Source organism: Symphalangus syndactylus, chromosome 6 (assembly GCF_028878055.3).
Source record: "Symphalangus syndactylus isolate Jambi chromosome 6, NHGRI_mSymSyn1-v2.1_pri, whole genome shotgun sequence".
In the NCBI taxonomy this organism is placed as follows: domain Eukaryota; kingdom Metazoa; phylum Chordata; class Mammalia; order Primates; family Hylobatidae; genus Symphalangus; species Symphalangus syndactylus.
Genome location: NC_072428.2, coordinates 63,846,934 through 63,857,688, shown reverse-complemented (window position 1 = coordinate 63,857,688; position 10,755 = coordinate 63,846,934). Strand labels below are relative to the sequence as shown.

The following is a 10,755-nucleotide window of genomic DNA, read 5'->3' as shown; positions in this document are numbered from 1 at the left end:
TTGGGGACGTTTGGACAGAGGGATGATGTCATTCCAAAAGCCCCACTGCATTCATTGTGCTACGGTCTCTCCACCCCCTGCTGCTGCTGGGCTTGCGATTGCCGCTTGCTCCAGCTGAGCTAAGAGTAGCAGCAGCACCAGGGCAGGGACTGACTCCAGCCCTTGGACTCAGGACATCGCAGACCTTCCCTTGCGTGCGTGACTCATTCGCACATCCGTTTCTGTTTATGCCTGGGGTAGGGAGAAAAATCCCAAACCAGGTGAGTTGAAGTGATTTCTTCAAATGCTTTTACCAAGTTATTCCTCCCGCTTAGTTCTCAAGGCTTTCTTTTGGGAAGCTGTGAGCGGTGGGGAGGTGGGGGGGATTGGGGAGAGGCTCCCAGGCGCTGCTAAGGGGAAAAGCTCTGTGCCATTTGGGTCACTGCAAAGAACAACTCCAGCAACCTTCCCTCGCCAGAGGACGGGTGCCTGCCAATTCCCTAGTCGCAACTCCTTTCAACCTTTTTGAGGCGGAGAGAGGGGGCTGGGCTGGGAAGGATGTTGGGGAGTGCTCTTGGAAAATCTGAGGAAGGCAGAGGTGGGGGACTGCAGTCCTGTCACACACGGCCCGAGAGCTGAGGTTTGAGTGGGAAGGGGTGATGCGTGGGGAGAAATGGAGACAGTGATTTAATGTGGTCGCACTACTTTAGAACATTTGTATGTCGCTTGGACGAGCACTAGTTATTAATTTTTAAGATGAATGTGCTTAAGTTTTGTGGGGCTTTATTTTATGTGTGTATGTCTATGTCGTTTGTCTCGCCTTTTCTGCTGATTTGAGGTGACAGTGTCCTTTAATGGTGCACTCCGTGCCAGTCAGAAACATTTCACGTGTCTGGCGAAGGTTCTTTGAGGCTGCTGGAAGCAGCGTTTTGTTAAATGTTTTCCGTTCTCCGACTGCTGAATTCAAGATTGTTTGGAAGTGGAGCCGGTAGATTTGTGCTTGTGTGTTTTAAATTACATTGCATACGCTCTTTGCCACTGACAGTGGTACCATAATGAGCTGCTGTTTCTTGAGGCATAGTCACTACTCACAAATAACGGTTTGAAGAGATCGATTAGGGAAGAGGGGTTCATTTTAACACGTTAGAGAAAGGGAAAGTTAGAAGCGCTGTTAACCTTCATTTGCCATTACTGAAAGGTGCCCATGGAAGACTGATTTTGGTCAGGGTAACCAAGGAGCACAGTAGTTGTTTTGTTATTGTTTTTTTAAACGAACTGACATTTAACAGGACAGAAAGCATTCTGACTTATATGATGCTCTTGTAAGAGTTGTAGGGATGATTAGGGCAATAAATATGTTACTTTGAGATAAACAGCTGGCTGGCTTCACAACAGATGGGGCCAGTCTTGGCTGAGAGATCTACAACCTTGGAAATGAATGGACCGGGGGTCAACCACACCCCCTCTCGGAATGTCAAAAGAAGGAGAAATACCAGAGTATTTGCTTAACTCTAGAATGCTAAACCTTTTCCTAGCTGAGTCAGACATGGGGGAAAGTCTTTACTGGCTGTCTTCTGCTGTTAAGCCAATTTTGTTCATTTTAAATTCAGATCCTTAGGTCTCCAGAGTTGTAGCTGTGTGATATTTCCTTAAATGCTGCTTGATGCTGAGTGCAAAGGACAGTCCATTGTATGGGCTTTGTAGTAGAGTGATTTATTGGGATGCCAATGAGCAGCTTTTGGATTTGGGAAAAGATCAACAGTCAGCCTTTGCGTCTACGTCTCTCTGTTGATGACTCTCTCCTCTTCTGGACACCCTATCCTTCTCTCCTGTACTTTCCTTTCTTCCCCCCACCCCACCCCACCCCACCCACATCTCTTGAAATTCTGTTTATTTCCCTGTCTCTCCGTCTGCAGTTTACATTTTTCCTTTTTGTTTTAAAATCCCTCCCTTATCACCAGCATATCACATCTCTTTCTCTCCAATCTTAGAACACCCTCCCTGGTCCTCCTCGACTTCACCTAGGAACTCCTGGGTGGATGTAGACTGTGTGAATATTTTTGCAGAATCCTCTTTGAAGAGAATTTCTTTGCGTTTTCTTTTTCTTACAGTCTGTGCTTGGCAGGATGAGCAGCAATGAGCCTGACCCCTGGTCTGGTTTGTAGTTCTTGTGACAGACATAATTTAGCCCCAGCAGCATGTGAACAATGAAATGCTGCAGTTGGGCTCATGCCACTTTTCCTTTCACTGGCACCTGCCTATGGGTTAGCAAGGTTTTTAAATGCTCTACATGAAATGTTCTCATAATTCCGAAGGAATAAGTAGTCTTCAAATGGCTTGCCTTATATAATACATTTTTTTTTTTTCTTATCCTTGCTGCAGCTGGTGGTGGGAAGGCTGGTCTTTCCCCCCTCTTTGTTCCTGTTCCCTGTGGATTGCTGAGGAGCAATCCAGGTGGCCAAACTGCCCATTTGGTTTTTTGAAGATACTTGGAAGACAACAGTTCCCCACCCACCGTGGTTGTTTCTTCTCCTTTGTGCAGGAAAGAAGTTTGTTATTTTATACTCTTCTCTTAACCGGAAGAGTGTGATTATGGCTATATTTGTTTATGTAACAGCAGTGCTCCTCTAGGTGTGGAAAGTCTAACTGCTATCCATCTGGAGGCAACTAGTGTGACAGGCAGATTCAGAAGCTGCCCTCTTAGACCTTTTATGCACCATCTTCTCATTCCTAATTTTCTTCTTCTGAAATACTTCCTTACTCACCAAAGTTTCTTTTATTGTCCTAGGGAGGACAAATGGGCTGAATATAGTGTTAGATTTGGCCTCATCACTGCTGTCTCTGTGACCTTAAATAACTATTCTTTTCCTTCTGTTTCGGTTTACTTATTTGCAAAGGGATAATGATCCTTGCTCTTTGGTTTACTGATGTTATAGCCCTCTATAATCTGGCCCCAACCTATAATTCTGACAATTTATATTGATTGAGCAGCTACCATGTGCTAAGCACTGTGGATACATTAGTGAAAACAAATGCTTCCCCTGACCTCATGGAGCTTATATTCTAATAGGGGATATACTTAATAAATAATTGCAAGTGTGATGAATGCCATTTCCAAAAGGGTTGGGTAGGAGTGCCTGACATGGTACTTTCCCCTTGTCTGGGGTTAGCTGGAAAGGTTTCCTATAGGAAGTGACACTTCAAGAGACTTGGAGGGTAAGCGGAAGTAGTAATTCAGGATGGCAGTGGGAGATGCTTATAGTGGGACAAAGGTTTCTGGCAGAGGGAACTTCATGTTCAAAGTTCAAAGGGAAGAGTGGTGAACCTGAGGATTTGAAAGGAAGTTAGAGACAGAGCAAGAGGAGAAAGACTAGAATGAAGAATGAGGCTGGAGAGGTGGGCAGAGGCTAGAGAGTAGGCAGTTCTCTGAGCTACAGGTAAATTTTGGTCTTTATCCTAAGAGTAATGAGAACCTAGCTTGGCTTTAAAAAACTAGATGAATGACACATGTAGGATGATATTAAAATATTATCCTGGCTGTTAAGTGGAGGAGATTGAAGGAAAGACTTGGTCAGAGTGAATGTGTAGAGACCAAGTAGCAAATAATTTTTGTCGTGTGTGTGAGGGATGATTGTGCTTAGATCTAGGGTGGCGACAGAGGGTTTAGAGAGACACTAAGTTTTTTTTTTTTTTTTTTTGAGACAGAGTTTTGCTCTTGTTGCCCCGGCTGGAGTGCAATGGCACAATCTCGGCTCTTTGCAATCTCCGCCTCCCAGGTTTTGAAGATTCTCCTGCCTCAGTCTCCCTAACGTCTTGGATTACAGGTGCCCGCCACCATGCTCAGCTAACTTTTGTATTTTTTTTTTTTTTTTTGAGACAGAGTCTCACTCTGTCACCCAGGCTGAAGTGCAGTGGCATGATCACAGCTCACTGCAGCCTCCGTCTCTGGGTTCAAGCGATTCTCTTGCCTCAGCCTCCCAAGTAGTTGGGATTACAGGCACCCACCATTCCCAGCTAATTTTTGTATATTTAGTAGAGATAGGGTCTCACCATGTTGGCCAGGCTGGTCTCCCAAACTCCTGACCTCAAATGATCCACCCGCCTCAGCCTCCCAAAGTGCTGGGATTACAGGCGTGAGCCACCATGGCCAGTCGACACTAAGTTTGAAAATTGTAATTGATAAGATTTGTTGATTGATTGGATGGGGGGATAGGGAGAAAAGGGAGTCATGAAATGACTTGAGTTTTTTTCTTGAGCAACTGGGGATGACGTTTTCAGAGAAAGAGAACACTGAATGGGAACCAGGTCTTTTTGTTTTCCGAAGGGAGGACCTTTGGACATGCTGAGTTTGAGGTTCCTGGAAGACATCTAAGATCTTTCACTCTTGTCCATGTGTAGGATGTGGCATGATGGAGTAGAAGAGAGCTCTGGACGAGGCTTTCTCGCACTGGGCATGCTTATTTATTAGCTGTATGATGTTGGACATATCACATTTTTTTTCTGAGCTTTAGTTTCCTCATCTGTACAATGTATTTATTCCAATAATTTATACTTATCCCCAGCATGGAAAACAACAGTATACTCAATTTACTTGTTATAACAGTTTTCCATGCACCATGCTAGGAAAACAACATTGAATAAGATACTGTTTACTTTGGAGGAATTCACTCAGGTGAGGGAGACAAACATAAATAATCACGTACAAAGAGGTACTTTGGCAATACTAGGCTGGGGGGTAGGAGTGACAGGTGCGGGAGGCGTCCACACTTTTGATCCTAGACGTGAAGGCAAGGAAAAGCTCTCCAGACTGTGTTTCCAGACACCCAACAGAATGCCTCACACAAATTAGGGACTCTAAATGTTGGTAGAGTGAGTGAATTAACCTAAGTCACTAAGGGCCTATTCAAAAGCAGGAAATATCAACACATTGGAAGAGGACTATTAGTAATATTACAGATGCCAAATGTAAAATGCTTTTAAGAGACCCATTAAAATGTATTCTAGGCCAGGCACAGTGGCTCACGCCTTTGGGTGGCTGAGGTGGGTGGATCACCTGAGGTCAGGAGTTCGAGGCCAACATGGCCAACATGGCCAACATGGTGAAACCCCGTCTCTACTAAAAATACAAAATTAGGCGGGGGTGTAGTGGTGCACACCTGTAGTCCCAGCTACTCAGGAGGCTGAGGCAGGAGAATCACTTCAACCTGGGAGGCAGAAGCTGCTGTGAGCCAAGATTGTGCCATTGCACTCTAGCCTGGGCCACAGAGTGAGACTCTGTCTCAAAACAAAAAAGTATTCTTGACACTTTCAGCTTTTGAGATATTTTGTGATCACTTTTAGGGAAATTCAGAAATATTTCAGATCTGGTTTCTTTTTGGGCTGAACTTCCTTTATTCAAGTCAGTTTCTCAAAAAAATCATTCTAATTGCATAGAGTTCCCTGAATCAATGGTCTCAGACTTTTGAATTATATAGATAAGTAAAATTACAAAAAATAAAATTGAATGTACTGTGAACAATAGTCATTCTTCTATAGTAAATTGAAAATGCCTCCTCACTTTTATCTCATAGAAAATATATTTAGCTTTATGAAAAATTCTCTACATTGGTTTTTCTCATTTTGTTGCAGAAATGAAACATCAGAATAGTATAATAATTTAGGGAACCATTGCCCTATTTTCTTGGCTGTGGTGGAAATGTGATCCATCTCCAAATAAGGGCATTTCCAAGTATGGAGGAATTTAATATGGACCACAGTTAATTTATTTTTAGTTTTTTCCCTATAGGAAGCCAACTTTTGAGAACTAGGTAGGCCTCCTCAAGATTAGCCTAACATAGCACTTCTTAATTCATGCCTGAAAGGTCCTCAGGAAGACCATGAACCTTTGAGATCCTGTTAAATTGTATACGTGTACATATTTATGTGCTGGAGTTCATATGTACATGCACATATTTTTGTATCAGTACGTGTGTGTCCTTGAGGAGATTACTTAATCTCTTTGAGCCTTTGTTTCTTTGTAAGATTGTTGTGAGGTTCACATGATGAGATCATGTGTTTTAAATGTTTGACACAATGCTTGGTATAGCTGGTGCTCATGGTAGCTGTTTTTAACATTATTTATCCTTTTAAACATTTTATTTATTGGATGGTGCTTGTTTAGTATCCACAGTGACAAAATAAGGAAAAAGACAATTTAGTGTAACTACACAACCTGATTCAATGGGAAGTACACAACATCTCTGATGTAGAATTTTTGCCAGAAATGCTTAACTTAAATCTAACCATGGGGCTGGGCATAGTAGCTCACATCTGGAATCCTAGCACTTTGGGAGGCCACGGCAGGAAGATTACTTGAGCCCAGGAATTCAAGACCACCCTGGGCAACATAGGGAGACTCTGTCTCTCCCTCCCCTCCCCTCCCCTCCCCTCCCCTCCCCTCCCCTCCCCTTCCCTTCCCTTCCCTTCCCTTCCCTTCCTTTCCCGTTCCTTTCCTTTTCTCTCTTTCCTTTCTCTCTTTCTTTCCAGAGTCTCACTCTGTTGCCCAGGCTAGAGTGCAGTGGCATGATCACAGCTCACTGCAGCCTCTACCTCCTAGGCTCCAGGGATCCTCCCATCTCAGCCTCCTGAGTAGCGGGGACCACAGGTGTGCACCACCATGCCTGACTAAAAATTTTTTTTTTTAGAGACAAACTGTCACTATGTTGCCCAGGCTAGTCTTGAACTCCTGGGCTCAAGTGGTCCTCCCATTTTAGCCTCCCAAAGTATGAGCCACTATGCCCAGCTCTTGTCTCTATTAAAAGAAAAAAAATCTAACCATAAATAAATAATCAGACAAATCCAGATTGTGGGACATACTGCAAAATAACTGGCTTGTGATCTTCAAAAATGTCACGCATGAAAGAGAACAAAAATGAAAGGTATGAGGGACGATCTATATTAAGGGAGACTAAAGAGATATGACAACCAAATGGAACGTGTAATCCTAGATTGGATCCTGGACTTAAAAAAAGCTACAAAAGACATTTTCAGGATAATTGGGGAAATTTGAATGGGAGCTACATATTAGATAATCAGTAACAATATTAGTTTTCTTGGATGTGATAATGATTCCATTTGTTTAACCTGACATGTTGTAGATATTGGTATATGATCAGCTGGCATTCCTGAATATCTTCAGGAATGTCATAGCAACACATCAAGGGCTGCTTCAGGAGGTAGTGATTTTCCTGGTCATTTCAAGTATTTAATCAGCCTATGGGCTGGGATACCACTTTTTGGGACATTGTAAGTGATGTTTTATATCCTTTCTAAATACAATCCTGTATTCTGTGACTAGAAACTTCTACAGCTGGCACTCTATGCGTGACATTACTAGAGGGAGTAATGCAGAAGGAACATTAGATGTTTCCAAATCGAAGGGAAAAGGTACCTAAATGTATATCTCAAATTTGTTTTTTGATTCTAGAATTGACATAAGATTAGCTGGGCACAGTGGCTTATGCTTGTAATCCCAACAATTTGGGAGGCTGAGGCAGGTGAATTGCTTGAGTCCAGGACTTTGAGACCAGCCTGAGCAACATGGTGAAACTCTGTATCCACAAAAAATACAAAGATATTTTTGTATTTTTTAGCTGAGTGTGGTGGTGCACACCTGTGTCCCAGCTACGGGGTAGGGTGCGGCTGAGGCAGGAGGATCCCTTAAGCCCCAGAGGTCAAGGCTGCAGTGAGGCCTGATCATGAGACCTTGTCTTAAAAAAAGAAAAGAAAAGAAAGAAATAACATAAGATTAATTAAAATTCATTACAGAAAAACACATGGACTGTATAGGGAAAGTCCTCTTTAATTCTACCCACAAAGATAATCACCTGTTAAATTTTGATGTGTGTTCTTCTGTCATTTTTCCCCATATGTGTACTAGCAATATTATTATAATACATGCAATTCTGCTTCTTCTCTTTTGCTTAATATATTTTGGGCATTTCCCCCATGTATTTGCATATTGCTCCAACTTACCTGTTTTACTGGTTGTTGGGAACTGTGCTACAGTAAGCCTTTGAGTACCTCATTTTGTTATGAATTTGTGGGAATATTTCTGTAAGATATCTTTCAGGGAGTAGAAATGCTGAGTCCAAGGGCACTAGCATTGCCCCCTGATTTAAATTCTTGTCAGCAATGTTGAGAGGGCTAACTCTACATACCTTTGCCAAGTCCGTTAGCCACTTGGGCTGAACTCTTTTACTAAGGGAAGCTAGTTGTGTAGGGTGAACAGAATGGGGGCAAAAATTGAATTACGGAGTTCCTGCTGGTTTTTGTGATGGTGGTAATAAAGGTTGATGTGTAAATAATGTAGAAATCCCTGGAAGAGAGAAATAATTTATGCCTGCCTGCAACACAGTACAGTGTTTAAAAAGTGAACTGAAACAATAAAGCAGTCAAGAGTTTTCCCCAGAGAATTCTGCAGAAAAATTTTATTTTCTAGTTACGGTTAGTTAACTTCCCTAAAATGTGGACGTCATCAACCTTGAAATGAAAATAATATCTTCTGCTCACTTCCTCTACATCTCAGTCATGCAACCACATTGCAAAGGGAGAATTTAAGCTCCAATTTTAAAATATCTGAAGCAGGTGGTTAAAAGGACCGAGTGTTCATTTTTCCGAATTTCAGTAGAAGCAATCAAAGGGCAGATTTTTGGCATATTTCTTTAGAGAAGCAGGTGTGAGCTTAGGAGTGGCCATCAGTGAGTCACTTTACCCTAACAGGAACCCTGGGGAAGAGATTGTGAGGATCGCAGCCATGAATTATTTTCACTCTTTAGCCATTGTGGGTGGGTGAAGCAAACAAAAAATTTGAGCTGTTTGCTACGTGGACAGCTTATCTTTTTTTTTTTTTTTTTTTCTGAGACGGAGTCCCACTCTGTCACCCAGGCTGGAGTGCAATGGCACAATCTCGGCTCACTGCAACCTCTAACTCTTGGGTTCAAGCGATTCTCTTGCCTCAGCCTACCGAGCAGCTGGGATTACAGGTGCCCACCACCATGCCTGGCTAATTTTTTTGTATTTTTAGTAGAGACGGGGTTCCGCCATGTTGGCCAGGCTGGTCTCAAACTCCTGACCTCAGGCGATCCGACCACCTCAGCCTCTCAAAGTGCTGGAATTACAGGTGTGAGCCACCGCGCCTGGCTGACAACTTATCTTTTTAAGCTTCAGTTTCTTTATCTATAAAATGGGGATTATTGTGGGGCTCAAAGGAGATGTTGTGTATAAAAGGGCTTTGGCAAATTTATGTGCACATAAATATATGCTGTTGTCAAAGGGCTCATGTCTCCAATTCTCAAACTGAGCAAGTTCACACTAGTCTTTCCTTTAACTCCAATGGCCACTGTAGGCTGAATGACTTTTTTAAAGGAGTTCTGTCTCATGTTGTCTAATTGTTACTTCTTCAGCTAGTATTTGTGTGCTAAATGCAAGGTCCTGTGCTGGGTATTCTGATAGGAAAACAAAGGTGGAACCATCTGAGTGCTTTCCTTCTTCACCAATTTTATTGTAGGAAACTAATATCTTTTAATGAGAGTCTTCAATAAAAGATGCTCTACAAAGTTGTATTGTGGATGCTGTCTTATTCTCTCAATTCTAGGCAGTAGAATTTAGCTCCATTTTTTACATACAAACGAGGAACCAATTTTTAGTAAGGTTAAGTGAACTTGTTTTGTTTTTCGACATGACCTAGCCCTCCCCTCCCACTCTGAAAAAAGCAGATGTAGACCCTAGGTAGGCTTTCTGAAACCAAAACTATACTGTTTCTCCAGCTGCTTCCTCTTCTTGCCTTGCCTTCTGATTGAAAATATAAGCGTCATGAAGGCAGGACCGTCTGGTGACATTTACTTTCATATGGTTCATGTTATTTTCAGGCACGGGGGAAGAGTTTTCTGTAGACCTTTTGTTCACTGAAGCCATAATGTGAACTGTCATAGCATCTACTGGGTGCCAGGTGGTTTATGTTTTATTTGATTCTTTTTCCAACTTAATTCGAAACCTTTCAAACCTTTAGAGCAATTGCAAAAATAGTACAGTGAAGCCAGGCACAGTGGTGCACACTGGTAGTCCCAGCTACTCAGGAACAGAAAGAATGCTTGAGCCCAGGAATTCAAGAGCAGCCTGGGCAACATTGTAAGACCCCATCTTTAAAAAAAAAAAAAAAAAAAAGAAAGAAAAGAAAGAAAAAAATCCCACCTAAAAAAACAAAAAACAAACAAAAAACATTCCATGTACCTTTTATCTGGATTAATTTGCTTTTGTCTTTACACGCACACACACACGTGTGCACACACAAAGATACTTTTTCTAAACCACTTGAAAGTAAGTTGCAGGTATCGCCTTGCTTTGTCTCTAGGCCCTTAAGCATATATCCCCTAAGATCAAGGACATTCTCCCATGTAATCACAATACCATTACATGGAAACAATCATATTTTTCTGATTTCCTCAGTCATTCCAATGTCCTTTATAACTTTTAAAAAATTTTTCTGATCCAGGATCTTATCAAGACTACTTACACAATACAGTTGTGTTCTTTAGTTTCCTTTAATGTAGCATATTACCTGTATTAGTCAGTGTTCTCCAGAGACAGAACCAATAGGATGAATGGATGGATTGATGGATGGATAGACAGAGAGAGAGGGAGAGAGAGAGAGAGAGAGAGAGAGACAGGTGGGAAGAGATTTGTTAGGGTGATAGGCCCATGTGATTATGGAGGTTGAGAAGTCCCATGACAGGCTGT

The 10,755-nt window shown here is 42.1% G+C and overlaps 1 protein-coding gene across 2 annotated transcripts in view; it reads left to right on the top strand.

The window, feature by feature from the left end:
• The first annotated feature begins 32 nt into the window (after positions 1-32).
• The window catches only part of RAB30 (RAB30, member RAS oncogene family), a 95,828-nt gene continuing 85,105 nt past the window's right edge, over positions 33-10,755 (top strand). The window contains exon 1 of one of the 2 annotated variants that reach the window (XM_055283100.2): positions 33-260. The gene's annotated coding sequence lies outside the window, so the exon portion shown is untranslated. Of the gene's footprint in view, positions 261-3,685; positions 3,804-10,755 lie in introns of those variants that run through there. The other variant, XM_063642016.1, reaches the window with a different exon arrangement.